Source organism: Cervus canadensis, chromosome 4, assembly GCF_019320065.1.
Source record: "Cervus canadensis isolate Bull #8, Minnesota chromosome 4, ASM1932006v1, whole genome shotgun sequence".
In the NCBI taxonomy this organism is placed as follows: Eukaryota; Metazoa; Chordata; class Mammalia; order Artiodactyla; family Cervidae; genus Cervus; species Cervus canadensis.
The window spans coordinates 9,342,325-9,358,858 of NC_057389.1; the positions used below are offsets into that span (position 1 = coordinate 9,342,325).

General features: G+C 41.0%; 1 long non-coding RNA gene across 1 annotated transcript; it reads right to left on the reverse strand.

The window, feature by feature from the left end:
- Positions 1 to 738: 738 nt before the first annotated feature.
- LOC122439417 lies at positions 739 to 14,863 on the reverse strand. Its single transcript, XR_006268858.1, has 3 exons — positions 14,720 to 14,863; positions 13,468 to 13,474; positions 739 to 748 (listed from the first exon to the last, which is right to left on the reverse strand). It is a non-coding gene; the product is annotated as an uncharacterized LOC122439417 (long non-coding RNA).
- Between the last annotated feature and the right edge of the window lie 1,671 nt (positions 14,864 to 16,534).

Sequence of the window (16,534 nt, forward strand, 5' to 3'; positions counted from 1 at the left end):
CTCTAGGAAAGTATGTATACTTCTCTTATATCTTATTCCTTGAGATAAGTCAAATGCCAAAATATATGTATATTTATGTATATTGAATGTGTGTGTGTGTGTGTGTGTGTATTCTGGGGTTTTTCTCTGTCTAATTTTCCCACGTTCTTCTTTAAATCTCTGCCACCAGCTAAACTGAATAGATGCGAAAGAATGTGGTAAGAGGGTCTACTAGCAACTATCCCACAAAACTGTCATAAGGATTAAATAAGATTTTTGCTTGTGTTTTTTTGTTGTTTTGTTTTTGATTTTGTTTTTTAGTAAAGCACATAACACAAAGTCTGGCATGTTTTATGAGTTTAGCAAATATTAATAGTATGTCAATTATAGCAGTGCCCTCTCACTGTGATTACGCCTCCTCTATGGTTTTGCATTTTCTGCAGAGAGAATGTTAAAAACAAATCCAAGGCACTTCTTGAGGTTTGACTCTTTTTATGTGGGCAAGTGAGAAGTACAGTTTTAGGAACTTGTATTCTTCCCAGGCTTTTAAAGCCTTTTCCTGTCGTCATCTGAACCTTCATTTTGTCCGTTGGAATATAAGAACAAGAAAGCAAAAAGCATCTGCTTTTAACAAAGTGTGTTTCTATCTTATTGCATTGAACATTAAAACAGAAAAAGCAATATTGAAAAAGTTAAGCCACAGGGAGAACACCCAGGATGCTTGCAGGCGGACGTCAGGACCTCTAGTCCTGGTTATTGCTGGCGCTTCCTGAATCCAGGCGTGATTCCCCACTTGAGCCCACTTGAGAGACCACGCTACTGTTTCCACTTCGCCAGGGATGGCTTACACATTTCAGGAGGGTAGACGCAGTGGGAGTCAAAAACAAGAGCCATTTCCTTTACTGCATTTTTCCTACTGCTGCTAAGAACTTTCCCATAGGGTGAATTTCTCGCATAGCTTTCCATGCTCCTTTTCTAAACTTTGGTCCTGCTTTCCAGTTTTTCTTCCCCGTTCCGGTCAACCACAGATGACACAACAAGGCCAGGGCCGAGACCTGACCGATCTGACACTGCTTAGACAGCAAGCCACTTTTAGCTTTAGAGAATTTATTGCTTCCACGGAGAGGGGAAGGAAGAGTGGTACAGATGCCAGCTGCCAGGCCTGTTCCCACACAGCGAGCAGGAGGTCACGGGTACCTCTTCACTGGGCAGCCCATCTGGACTGCAGCTAGGTAAGCAGATGGGCTATGTCGTAACCTGAAGAAGCCGAAGCCGAAACTCTCATACTTTATCAGGAGCAACGAGACCCTGTATCCTGACAACCTTCTGGAGGAGACAGAAAGTGGGGTAGAAGATGCCTGAAGTAACACATCATCAGCCCCCCGATTCATACCCTTCTGGGTGAATCTCAAGTCCTCTTTCCAGGACTCTGAAGCCTCCTGTGGATCTTTGTAAAGCTGCCAGGGCATCATGGAGAAGGCATTCCCCTGCATTTCTTTAAAAAAAATTTATTTATTTTAATTGGAGGCTAATTACTTTACAATATTGTAGTGGTTTTTGCCATACACTGACTTGAGTCAGCCATGGGTGTACATGTGTTCCCCATCCTGAACCCCCTCCCACCTCCCTCCCCATCCCATCCCTCAGGGTCATCCCAGTGCACCAGCCCTGATCACCCTGTCTCATGCATTGAACCTGGACTGGTGATCCACTTCACATATGATAATATACACGTTTCAGTGCTACCCTCTCAAATCATCCCTCCCTTGCCTTCTCCCACAGAGTCCAAAAGACTGTTCTTTACATCTGTGTCTGTTTTGCTGTCTCGAATATAGGGTCATCATTACCATCTTTCTAAATTCCATATATATGTGTTAGTATACTGTATTGGTGTTTTCCTTTCTGACTTACTTCACTCTGTATGATAGGCTCCAGTTTCATCCACCTCATTAGAACTGATTCAAATGCATTCTTTTTAATGGCTGAGTAATATTCCACCCCCTACATTTCTTAACTCTCTTCCTCCAGGTCTTTGACCAGTCTTTCAGGATAGTTCATTTGTGTCCTTATACACACACAAAGTTGGAAGATCCTTTTAGTCTATAACATGGGCAGTGCGTATAAATCTTACCATCCTCAAAACTTGGTTGGAACGTCTTTTACAACCCTTTGTTTTCTTCAGAGATGGCTAGAAATTCAGTCTTGGTCATGAATGTGACTCCTTTTCCTTCAAGACAATGCTGAAGCAAGACAGTGTGAAGCAGTCCAGCAGAGAAGAGGGGGTGTCCTCAGCTTTGCTCCCTATTGGACTCAGGGACCCCACCACTGTGACTCTTCACCTGTCCTGCTTGCCCATGTGATGCGTCTGTGGTCAGGTTGTCAGCTTCAGGGTGGTGTGCCGCTCTCCTGGGGGAGTAAGCGGGGTACCAACTCATGCTTCGGGGCTGTGCCAGATACTCTGAGTGCAATTTCTGTGTCTCCCCTAAACCCCCCAAAACCTCCTACCCATATGTTTCTCTTTGTAGCTTCTTCTCAACCTCCTTTTCTTAGGAGTTAATCGACATAATCTCTCATGTTGAGAGATTCTTTTAGGAATGCCACGTTCTCCTTTTTAGGAGTGGGTGTGAACAAACCGCAAGCTAAAACCAATATATTATTTTTTTTTTTTAGTAACTCACCCTGTTTAGCACGTTGAATCATCAACAGATCACGTGGAACTGGAAAGAGATACACAAAGAGTTGACCTCATCCTCAAAGTTTCTGATGTTTTTTCAAGTATTTGCTAAATAGATAAACATTTATAGAGCTCAGAACTTATTTTTGCAAGTTATTTTTAGAGGCAGGCCAATGACTCATGGAGATATAATTCAATCCGCTGTATTATCTCTAGATTTTTTTATTCTTCTCTAATTACTTGAGAACAAAATGTTGATTGTGCCATCTTACAGCAAGGCCTCACCCTAACTATTCTTATTTACTAATTGTGTGAGTTCACTGATTACACTGGTTATTAGATGCTTGCTGAGAGTGGGGTCAGTATAATTATGGGCTGAGATCTGGAATTAGAATGACGGATAACTTTAAGGACAGTTCCCTCAGGTGGGGATAGACGCAGTCAGGAAGCTCAAAGTGAAAAATGTAATACATTTGGACCAGTAGGGTGGTGGCCGAGTACCAAGAAGGCGGAGACAAAGAAAGACTTAGGCCAAGGGCAGTGTGCTTGCCGGTGTGGAGTGTGGAGAAGTCCAGGAAAAAAGCCCTGCCAAACGGTGGTTGTTCCATCTCCAGATCTTGCTTACCAGCACTCATTGAGGGGTGCAGACAGGTTCAAAACACCTAGTCCCTGGGCCAATCTTGCCCAAACTTGCCAATACCTACAATAAGAAGCTTCTGCCTCCCACAAGTGGGGGTTTGAAATTTATCTTGCTTCTGTACACGGGGGTCCCTGAGATGAGCTCCTAATCACATGATCACCATATTGCAGATTTCTTCTCAATCTCCACTGTGACATACTTAACTCATTAGGTGCTCTGTCTGCATTACAAATAGTTACCGGGAAGAGAGCTATAACACCAGCTCACTCAGTTATTTGGAGACTGGGTGTCTTGGTTATCTCTGAATGCTCCTTTCTTCCTGTGTCTATCTATGGTAACTAGTTCAGATCTTTCAACCAGAATTGCCACTCACAGCTGGGAAACTCCTGTCTTTTATATCAGGAGTCTGTTAGGAGTTAGTTCTGGTCTGGCTGGACCCAGAGTTCACTCTGATACTTTGGCAACGATGGTTTAGAGCACCGGTTACTCTTTGAACCATGGACTCTGGCTCTTCCTGACTCCCTTTCCCCAGAAACCATCATTAACTGATGTCTCAGTATGCCTCATGGATAAGTCCACATAGATTCATTGGCTGGCTACCATTCTACGTGTCCAATTTATCCTGGATACATGAACAATTTTTTTTTTTTTTTAATTCTTCAGCCAGCTTTCTTAACAAACCTAAACTCAGGAATCACACTGAGAGATCAGCCTGTTTCAATTTGTGCAGAAGTAGAGGATTTTGAGATTAAAAAGTTTAAATTTTTGGTCAAAAAGCCTCCTACCATATACACTTTTTCTTTTGAGATTGTTTCAGGGGAAGATTTCTAAATGCTGTCTGTGCCGAGAAAATTCATTGTTTTCTCACCATGGAAAAAGATGGCAAATGATGAGGGTGAAGATAAGGCTCACGGATTCTCACCTTCTCACCTTCCCCTTCAGACACCGACAATGGAAAGATCTAAGGATCACCTTCAAGATGCGCTCACAGATTTGAAATTTACACACAAGTAACCCTAGTGCTTTTAGTGAGTGCCAAGACAGGGAGACATCAGCTAGGAGTTTTAGAGGCACAGGTTTTGCTTTCAGGACTCTGGTATTCTTACTTGGATATGTGTCTAGACTCAGTGGACTGTTAAATGTTTACCAAGTTCAGCTGATACAGATGTTCACTCATACTGGTGGTGTCCCTGCCACCTAACGAAGCGTCTCAGCTCACGAATCTCTCCTGCCACTCGTCCTGACAAGCTGGAGCGGAAGAAGCTGCCTACAGATGGTGTTTCAAGTGTGTGCCGTACCGTGGGCTCCAAACACATGTGGCCTTTATTCAGGTTGCCAAAACTCATGTGGCTCTCACTCACAGTAGATGCATCTGATTAAAAGTATAAGCAGTGTTTTCATGATTAGAGGGGGAAATATTGCCTTTCTTGGCCAAGAAGCAAATTTTAACTGAGCCCTCTGAAGAAGAGAGGAAGCAAGAGTCACTAATTTTAAAGAAGTAGTTTGTCTTAGATCCTTGTTTGTTACTTCATTTCATCCGTGTAGGAGGTCTCGCTACTTGGCTTTGTCAGATTACAAGTAACTATGTTGGAGGAGACCCTTGAGAGTCCCTTGGACTGCAAGGAGATTCAACCAGTCCATCCTAAAGGAAATCAGTCCTGAATATTTATTGGAAGGACTGATGCTCTAATACTTTGGCCAAAAATGATGCAAAGAACTGACTTATTAGAAAAGACCCTGATGCTGGGAAAGATTGAGGACAGGAGGAGAAGAGGATGAGATGGTTGGATGGCATCACTGACTCAATGGACATGGGTTTGAGTAAACTCCAGGAGTTGGTGATGGACAGGGAGGCTTGGCGTGCTGCAGTCCATGAGGTCGCAAAAAGTCAGACAGGACTGAGCAACTGAACTGAACTGAATTGAAGTAACTGTGATTGGGGGCAATAGCACCCAAATCCTTTGTGATTGCAATGATTCCCTGTTCCCTTGAGTCTCTGCAGGCTTTTCACTAGTCACATTTATCATTCCTTCACCACTGGCAAACTGATGAATGTTCATTTCCACATCGAGTGAGGGATCCAAAGTTGGACACACATTTGTACCAAAGTCCAGTTTTGAGAGAGAACTATTGGGAAAGTTGAGGATACCTGGGGAGCAGAAATTTCACTTTTGGGAAATGATAAACATTCCCGGTTTGTCTATAGAACTGAGAACTCCTCAGAGATATCCACTGGGTTTAGCCCAGTGCCTGTTTACAGTCGGCACTCAATAAAAGTTTGACTGTATAAAGGAGTGAATGGCCTTGCCTAACACAAGCAATTGATACTGTATTTAGAACAGACGAGTTTTATCTTTCTTCACTAATGTTTTCTTTGAATTGTACAACATTGAAAGTAAAACTGCAAAATTTTAGGAAAAAGAAGAATGAGGTGACTATTTTACTAAGGGTTGAACATGTCTTATTTAAGTATCGTAACTACTCTATAAATATAAAGTGCTATCCCATTGTATAGATAAGGAAATTGAGGCATAAGAAGGCTCACAGAGCTAGTAAGTGATAAAGCTAGGTTTAAACCCAGGCTGTCTCTCTTATCCTTTCTCATTTTCTACTTTGGGTGTCTATTTCAGCTTCCTCTTCGGCTCTAAGAAGTTGGATGCCATATCCAAGACTATCATGTGATAGGGTCTCGAACTTTATCTCTTGATTATCAGATGTATCACTTTTTCTCCTATAATACATTTTTTTGGAGTTAAAAAGCCTTTTCTATAACACATGCCCCTCAAATTACCACCTAAGTCCCAGAGATAACTGGAATCAACTGGTGCTGCTGATAAAGTACACAGGCTAGGATGCTATCAGTAGCAAGAAGCAGGAAATCCTGAGTCAGCTGGTTTATACAATAAATAAAATACATTATAAATGAAAACAAGTATCCCCAAGGATGAGTGGTGCTGAAAATTAACCTAAATACACCGACACTCCTGCAGATATTTACAGGGTTAAACATTTATTAGTGAGCAACTGAAAGAAAGGGGTTCACATAATCTGTTGTTCACACTTGGATAAGTCCCCCTCCCACCCCTTTAACACCTCAGCCCACCGTCTTGTCTGAGAGAATTGCCGGAAGGCAATATCTAATTCCTGAGATAAGATTCTGCCATCCTTACAACTGGTTGCATGCTGTTGTTTAGTCACTAAATCAGGTCTGACTCTTGCAACTCCATGAACTGTGGCCCACCAGGCTCCTCTGTCCATGGAATTCTCCAGGCAAGAATACTGGAGTGGGTTGCCATTTCCTTCTCCAGGGGATCTTCCTGACCCAGGGATCGAACCGGGGTCTCCAGCTTGGCAGGCGGATTCTTTACCACTGAGCTACCTGGGAAGCCCAGAGACTAGCTTGCTTAGAAATTTAGCCGGGGGCAAAGTCCCAAGGAGTATAGGCTTCTAATCTTACTAGATTCTTATTCTCTCTTCATGAAAGGAAGGATCTCTAAAATAATTTTAGCGCATCCATATAACTTTAAATACTTTTAATTTCACCAGTGAGAGCCCAATTTTAACATGCATCATGCTTGTCAACAGGCTGCTATTTTTATCACTAAAAGCCCTTTTCTGACATTCAGTATGTTAATTAGCCTAGTGTAGGTTACTGAGGAAGACAGAGCTAACAGAAGTTCTTATAAGAGCCCTTCTGGAATTTAGATTTCCGGATACAAGTGCCAGGAACTGCTCCTGTGTGCCTGCGTCCATTGACCGGTCCTGGACGAGGAATCTGTGATGAGAATGCTTGGAGCTCAGCCCAAGTTACACTTACATAATACACTTACATAATATCGCAATGTTTATGCTGAAGCATTAAGTATAAAAATTTTCACAGTGGCATCTACATCGGTTAATTCAACAATTAAATGAAATCTGCAAGAATCCTAGCTCCCCCAGCGTCTGCCCTGCCATCTGACTGTGTCTTTGACTAGCACCCTTAACAGTAGAGAGGAGATGATGGCTCAAGTTCTAGGCGCCATCCCGTTTAGACTTGATACCATCTCAAAGGAAAAGGGGTTGGGGGTGGTAGACATCCCTTTGTGTGTTCCTTAGACTTTTATGGATATTGGTAAACTTCATTAGGACTTAACTCAAAGTCATATTAGAAGTGGGGAAAAAAAACATAGAACTTCATGAAATGAAAAAGGAAGAGTTGTTTGAGAAGGCAAGATCTGCAACATGTGGAATAATTTCTTTTTATAAGTGTGAATATCTTTAAGAGCATCTTTATTTGACCATTTATCCCATATTCTCCCTTATTCCCAGCTCTCTTTTTCCTTTTTTCTTTGGTTTATTTGTCTTTGCAGCTGTATTCCCACTCACTGAGAGTCTGCAGTTAATACCCCGACATCTTGAATTAGGGGAAGGAAGATACAGCTTTAATGAGCATTTCTAGCTTTGATAGTTAACCTAGAGTCACTTCAGGCTCCCCAATGCATTCTCTTCTCAGTGCATGCTGTTTATCATGTTAAATCTGGGATGAACTCGTCAGGGAATATTCCTGATTTGAGAACACAGAGGCCAAAGAAAAAAGATTTGCTAGGGCACTGTGCTCGCTGAAACCATCCCTCAAGAATGCTGTGGTCAGGCCATTAGCTGCCCTTTCCTGTCCAGCTAGAATCTCACTCAAAAACCAGTGCTTGACATTTTTCAAAAATGTTTGATTTCAAGCGATCACGTCCAACTTATTTCTCTTCTCCTGGCTAGTCTTAAGATGAAAGAAATTGCAGGGTGTTTTAAAAGCAGACTAGAGAGCCCAGGTCAGAGGATAAGGGCATATTCACTAAATATTTACTTCTCCGCTGTCTTTAGAGAAAAGAAGGTAGATGCTGGACAAGCGAAGGATCTGTTTTTTTGGAAATAAAAGGAAATGAATTAAACTTTCTGCGGATTATAGAATTGAATTTTAAAAGCTTAGCTCTTTTCGCTCAGTCGTGCCAGACTCTTTGCGACCCTGTGGATTGCAGCGCACCAGGCTCCTCTGTCCAAGAGATTTTCCAGGCAAGGACACTGGAGTGGGTTGCCATTTCCTTCTCCAGAGGATCTTCTCAACCCAGGGCTTGAACTCGGGTCTCCTGCACTGCAGGCAGACTCTTTACCGACTGAGCTACAAGGGAAGCCCCTTTAAAAGCTTAGGCTTATTTAATGCAGAAAAGCAGCAAGTCTAGATGGATCATTTAAAAGGTATGGTCAGGGAAATGCAAGCAGATTTAATTGATATGCTTAAAACTTTAAAACTTTCATTTTATATGACCCAATTCAGAGCTAGTGATGAGAAGACATAAATAACATTAGAAAACGTCTAAATATACTATGAATTGTATCTTAACATTCACATCTAGTAGAAGGTTGTCTTTTTTAAATGCATCATTAAACTTCCCATCATCATTTATTTCCTCTCTGCTGTGACATCATTCTTTCTTTGTCCGTACCCCCATCCCACTCCACTAACACACACACAACGCAGACACACATATACAAACCCGGTTCCCTTCTGTGGTACCCAGCTTCGTTAACAGTGTCACCATCCTCCTAAATTCCAAATCTTGAAAATGTTTTTTTTTTTTTTATTTCTTCCTCTTTCAGTTCTCACAACCGATTACTGACAAGCCCTATTGATTCTACTCTGAAATACTTCTTGCTTCCATTTCTTTCCTTTATCACTTCCCTCCTTTCCCCTACTGTTACACTCAGAATTTGGCCATAACCTCTCAGTGGGATTCCTTGCCTCTGGCTTGTTCCCGGGGGTCTATCTTTTACACCTTTACTGCTGGAACATTGTTTTCATAGGATAGCTCGGGCCACTCCGCACCACCTAGACACTGAGATACTTGAAGGCCTTCTGCAACTGGCCCTCTGTGCATGAAGAGTTTTAGCCACACCCCCCAGTGTAACATCCATACTCTAGTCAACAACTACATTATATACTCCCCTCCTTTTATACTGTTTTACTCACAAACCACTAGACACTTCTTTTACCCTCTTTGCCTTTTTCTCCTTCCATTAACACAGTCCCCGTGATCTCTCACATCAAGATGCCTCCATATTTCAAGGCCTTCTTCCATGGTGTCTTCCCCTGTGACTTTCTGTCCCTCTTCAATAACCTCTCTAGATTCTGCCATCAAAGAGCTTTATCCGTATTCTGTTATAGCACTTATCATAGTCTCTTCTGAGTTGTAATTGGCTCTGTGCCTGTCTTTCTAATCAGTCAGTGAACGTCTAACACAGGGCTTCAAAAATAGTTTGGTTGTTGGATTGGGTTGAATTTGGGAGCTGATGGTACATTCTATTAGCTTATTTAATGCAGAACCCAATCAAATATATTCTTTGACTTTCAGTAGCAACCAGGAATGACAGCAAAGCCCATCGCCGGATTTCTCTTAAAGCCCACTGTGATTTTTAATATCCATGAATGATAAGAACATCCCTTATATTGTACTCTAATTTTTCTTTTTTCTTCTGTATGCTTTCTGTACCATCTCAAGCTGACTTTCTTACTGGAGTTCCTGCACCCGTATCTATGATTTCTATCTCCCTTTGCTTATTTGTACTCCTGTTTCTATGCTGTGGTGGGCAGCTTTGAGGTTTGCTTTCCTGGTATCATTCTCCCTTCATCTAGTGATACACACTAACCTTTCTTTGGAGGGTGATAGGAATGGGCATGGCAGAGTTCCAGGGAATCATATTCTAGCTCCACGGCCACGGGTATGGGCCCAGTTTGATAGGCATGTGTTCAGTGAGACTCCAACTCAGTACTATGACTTTGATGAGTGAAACGAAAAGTTCTCCTCCGGGTGTGATTCCTAAAGCGATGAGAGCTAAGCCTGGAGTCGGGCCTGAATCTCTCCAGCCCTCCAGCAAGAACCACCACAAAGGCTAGCTGTGCAAAATACAGAGACTAAATGCTGCGGACAGCATTTTCACTAAGCTGATTGGAGCTGAATTTCCTTCCCACGTAGCCAAGCGTCCCTATTATTCACATACAAAAGATAGGTTTCCTCACCGAAACTACCGCTTGGAGCATCTCTCTTTTACACTGATTTTTAAAACACCCCGCTTCCCCACCCACTCACACACAGCCAAGCCATTTATGAAAGAAGTTTTTTAAACATGATAATAATGATGCTTGTATGATTTGGCTTTTCGGAGGGCTGGAAGAATGTAAAATGCTTGAAAATGTGCCTGGCATATTATACCACGTTAATGTTAGTTTTTGTCATTGCCATCAGCATGCTTTCTATGTTACTCATTACAGTAATCAGGTCACACAGTTGAAGACTTAAACCCCCTGAAACTTCAATTTCTAGAAATGTTTATTTGTGAATTGGCTTTTATTTGGTTGGGATATCATTTCTTGACAGGTTATACATTGCTCTTTGTATGAACGACTTTCTATGTTTGGCAGTGCATTCCATTTAAAAAATGTAATATAGATTGTGTTTATCAACTCTGCTCTTGGGAGATGCATACCAAAGAACATAATACTTATACTGTGAATTTCTGTATGCCTTTAAGGTGGCTGAAAAGACTGTTTATTTCATTTTGCAGATAAAAGAGAGATAGCAAAAGAACATACTTCTCAGTGGAAGCCTATTAATGGGGACGATGAAACATTGGTCTCTAGATTTCTAATCTAGGAAATGAGTGTCTCTTAAAACATGAGATTCAAAATTTTCAGTATGACCCTCTTCTTAATTTAACATTGTTTTGATTGGGAATTAAGTTCCCTGGTTTCTGATTTTTGCTCTGACGTTAATTAACTGAATAATTTTGAACAGACCGTAGAATCTCTACTCACCACAGTTTCTTCCATTATAAAATGAAGAATTTAACATGCATGCCAACTTGAACATTCTCTAAATTCCTTTCAAGGAAAGATTTATCGTGAACACACTTTAGAATCACTGCTATCTGCAAGACAGAAGAACTTCCAAGAGAGGCCCTGAAAATTCTTCCTTTAAGTATGCAGATAATATTCAGTTTGTAAGATTCATTTGAAGAAATAAAGAGAAATAGCATGTATAATGCAAAAAGCTTTAGATCAATTTAAAATGAGAGCTTAAAGGTCGCAAGTTCAGTTCATTCTAGTAAAACAAAAACTAATTAAAGTGAGAACTAAGACTCAAATTGGGAAAAAGGTGGTGAACTGTACAATCACACTGCATAGCAATGGGGAACAGGGTTTGGTGGTTAGGACAGAGGTCACCGAAATTGTCATCTTATGCTGGAGGAAGATGAGGAGACAAACATTTACTTTTACCAGTAATAAATGCTAGTGCATTTATTAGGCTCCGCACACGTGTCTAGAACTGAAAAGACTCTGAGATGAAGCTTTTGCCCGAAACTCCCTGCTGAAGTGCAGTCAGGCTATATAACTTGGCATACATTCTGAGTCAGAGCTCTTTTCCCAAAATTAGCTCTTGGACAAGCACACGCACAAGATTTATTTCTTTTGGGTTTGTGTTAATTAAAAGCAGTCAAAGTGAAATCAATTCCCTCTCGAAGTGACAGGCTTGCTACCTATCAGAAGAGCTGCAACAATTAGCTTAGACCTAGCAGTTCAAAGCACTTATTCCCTAGTGGATTACCTGTATCTAGCAATTCAGTAGACAGGTTTATAGATTTAGGTTTGTAGATGTAGAGAGGTATATAGACATTAATAGAGGTATCTTGTTATTGACTGTACTGTGTTCCCTCAAAATTCATTTGTTGAACCTTTAACCCCCAACGTGACAGTATTCAGAGGGAAGGACTTTAGTGGAGTAATTAAGGTTAAGTGAAGTCACAGGATGGGGTTCTAATCTGAAAGACTAGTGTCCTTCTAAGAAGAGGAAGAGATATTAAGAGAGATCTCTCTTCTTACACAGAGAGGATGCTGTGTGAGGACCCAGTGAGAAGACAGCTGTGTGGAAGCAAGGGAGAAAGGTCTCCCCAGAAACCAGCCCTGAAGTCTCCCTGATCCTAGACTTCTGGCCTCCAGAACAGTGAGAAAATAAATGTTGCTGAAGCCACTCAATTTGTGGCAACTTGTTGTAGCCTGACTAGTACATAGACATCATCTGCCTAGATATGCAGTCTATCAATCACCTATCTGTCATCCATCTATCTACCCACCCATAATCTGTCTCTCTATCTGGTTACATTTTCTTATACAATTGAGATTTTTACCCAACCCACTTTATTTGCCACTTTATTATTTACTTGCCCCCAGTTTTCCCATATTTAATACTTCACAGTGAGGTATAACTATACACTGATTTTTCATTCTGTAGTGAGGAACACAGGGCCCCCAAAGAAAATCCTGTAATTCAGTACGTTATCACTATGTCAAGTGGGTCTCAAGCTAAGGGCTGATATTGGAATCACCCAGGAAGATTTCTTTAAGCTTTTAAAACTAGACACACTTTCTCTGGGGGTTTTATCAGAAGCTTCAGAAGAGAAATGGTATGCGTTGTTTGAGACAGTTCGTCTGCTAAAGCCTGTCTAGACTGTCCTTTCTCCTGCCTCCTCTAACTTTAGGAGGAAAATATCAGGCTGTGAGTGTTCCCAAATCATAACCTTTGGGGGTTCAGTGTGTGTCATTTAAATATATGTTCCATCTCTCCAGTCAAAATTCTCGAGTTTAGGTGTATGGTTTTAATCGTTATAGTTCTGTTGCTCAGCCCAGTGGTATAAAAGGTAGGTGGGTATGGAACAAACTCAGGATGATGCTTCATCCTGACATCACCTATTCTAGACACCCGACAGAATTATCCTGCACCAAGAGAATTTAATGTTGCCACGTGTGCTAAAACGGTGGCCCCAAACTTGGTTATTTCCTCATGTCACCTGAATTATCACCTGCAGTCTGTTTTCACTCCTGCTCCACTGCAGTCTGTTCTTAACATAGCAACAAGGCGAATCCTTTAAAAACATCTTCAGTGGCTCTCCATTTTACTCAGGGTAAAAGCCAAAGTCCTTACGCTGTCCTGTAAGTAGACTAAACCTATGTTCTAGTTTGCCTCGGATAGACCTCCTTTAAGTATGCTGGTTTGGTGTAATTTATTTTTTAAATTTACTTCACTGAAGTATAGTTGATTTACTATGTGTTAATTCCTGCTGTGCAGTAAAGTGATTCCATTATACACACATATATGCTTTTTCATACTCCGTTCCATTATGGTTTATCACAGGGTATTGAATATAGCTCCCTGTGCCATGCAATAAGACCTTGTTGTTTATCCTTTCTGTATATAATACTTTGCATTTGCTAATCCCAAACTCCCAAGGCAGCTCTGCCCCACGCCCCTCCCCTTTGGCAACCACAGGGTGGTTCTCTATGTCTGTGAGTCTTTTTTTTAATTTTTGCACATAAGTTCATTTGTGTCATATTTTAGATTCTGCATATAAGTGATATGATATGGTATTTGTCTTTCTCCTCCTGACTTACTTCACTTGGTATGATAGTCTCTAGATCCATCCATGTGGCTGAAAATAGCATTATTTCATTCTTGTTTATGGCTGAGTAATATTCCATTGTGTATGTGTCTACTCTGTCTTCTTCATCCATGCATCTTTCTATTCACATTTAAGTTGCTTCCACGTTTTGGCTGCTATGCACATAGGGTGCATGTATTGTTTTGAATTATAATTTTGTTTGGGTATATGCCCAGAAGTGAGACTGTTGGATCATATGGTAGTTCTACTTCTAGTTTTCTGAGGAAGCTCCATACTGTTTTAGGGCATGGCAACCCACTCCAGTATTCTTGCCTGGAGAATCCCATGGACAGTGGAGCCTGGTGGGCTACAGTCCACGGGGTCACAAAGAGTCAGACACGACTGAAATGACCTAGCATGCGCAACGCACATGATTATTAAAGAAGTGTGTCCTCTTTCACTCCAATCAGGTCCCAGATTGTATGTTAAATTTCGGTCACCACCTCTCTGATCAGGCCCCATGTAATCTCTTTGGACTCCTTTCTTAGCTCCAGCCACTTGGCCTCTGTGGTCCTCACACACCAGACACTCCTACTTTAAGGATTCTTTTTTAACTCTTCCCACCACATGGAACACTCTTTCCCAGATATGTATATAGCTCCCTCCCTCACCTTCTCCAAGTCTCCTCAGATCTTACCTTCCCCAAGAGGTCAGCTCTGACCACCTGCTTAATATAAAAATTCTCATAGAATGAACAATCAAACATGAAATATTTTTCTCTAAATTCCTTTTTTTAACCTTAAATATCATCTTCACTCTTAGTCCTAACAAATTATGTGGGTGTGATAAACGTTACATTTTCCCTAATATACAATCCTAATGTTTATATTAGAATAAATGTATAAAAGCTGAGTAAAGATAGAGAAAAATGTTCAGTGTTCCACCTAAAATTATCACATGACAACTGTGTGTACTGAGTTGCTACAGTTATGTCTGACTCTTTGCGACCCTATGAACCATAGCCCATCAGGCTCCTCTGTCCATGGGGCTCTCCAGGCAAGAATACTGGAGTGGATTGCATGCCATCCTACAGGGGATCTTCCCAACGTAGGGATTGAACCTGCATCTCTTATGTCTTGTGCGTTGGCAAGCAGGTTCTTTACCACTAATGCCACCAAGCAAGTTCTAGCAATGTGCATGCTGGATTTGATGGAACGATACATGAAAGTTTCATGAAAATTCCAACACAGAATTCTGAGACCCAGAAGCTCTGTGTCTATGCTGAAATGTCCAGTAGTCCCTCATTCAATACGGAGTAAGTTTACTGTTTGTAGTTGAATACACCTCCCAGGACCTTCCTAGCTAGTATATTGTATCTTACTGGGCCCAAAGAGAGTACATTGTAGTATATCTTGATAGATGTTGACATCCCACTTGTGAGTTTATTGTATCACCAGTCTTTAGTTTTCCAAATTCGAGGGTTTCATTCCAACTACTAGGTAATTTGATTCTTTCTTACTTGCTTGGCACAATCACTAAACCTCTTATCAGGCTTGTTTTTGCTGTTGAATTGGCCAATCAAGCTTAATTACATTCAGCTGTCTGACCCCTTCTAGGTTTTTTTTTTTTTTTTTATGCTACAAGGTTCAAATTTAAGAATCTAATCTAGACTTTCTGAAATTAAAAATAGCAGATAAGGGAAATAGAAACTGTGCATATGAATATACTTGGAATAAAATAGAAGAAAATAGAGGACGAATAACTCATGGCATTAAACAAATGGCAGAAGGACATTGCAGCAAAGGAAAATAATGGAACTAATTTTCATTCATTTGAATCAATTCCAATTTGATCTTGAATAGAAACTGCCATTTAGAAAGCTCAAATTATCTATGATTTCTCCCTTTAAATCATAGTAGTAAGTGTAGTTTGAGCAAGATATTTTGATTGCAACGATATAGATAGAAATTGCATTATAAGACTAGGTCTGTCTGAATTTATTAGAAGCACTTAAAAAAAAAAATTAAGTTCACTGTAGCTGTTTAAAGAAATAGGCTCTACTAGAAATGGCCGAAATCTCTAATGTGTTTCTTTCAATTACTGGCATTTGTAAGCAATTTTTTATTTTAGCAATTATATCACTGCAATAACTGAGTATAGTATTGTGGCTGTTGTTTAGACTCTTGGTCGTGTCTGACTCTGCTACCCCATGGACTGCAGCATGCCAGGCTTCCCTGCCCTTCACCATTTCCTGGAGCTTGCTTAAACTCATGTCCATTGAGTTAGTGAGGCCATCCAACCATCTCATCCTCTGTCGTCCCTTCTCCTCCTGCCTTCAATCTTTCCCAGCATCAGGGTCTTTTCAAATGAGTCAGTTCTTCATATCAGGTGGCCAAAGTAGTGGAGTTTCAGCTTCAGCATCAGTCCTTCCAATGAATACTCAGGACTGATCTCCTTTAGGATGGACTGGTTGGATCTCCTTGCAGTCCAAGGGACTCTCAAGAGTCTTCTCCAACACCACAGTTCAAAAGCATCAGTTCTTCGGCGCTCAGCCTTCTTTATGGTCCAACTCTCACATCCACACATGACTGCTGGAAAAACTACAGCTTTGACTAGGTGGACTTTTTTCAGCAAAGTAATGTCTCTGCTTTTTAATATGCTGTCTAGGTTGGTCATAACTTTTCTTCCAAGGAGCAAGTGTCTTTTAATTTCATGGCTGCAATCACCATCTGCGGTGATTTTGGAGCCCAAAAAAATAGTCTGCTGCTGTTTCCCCTGTT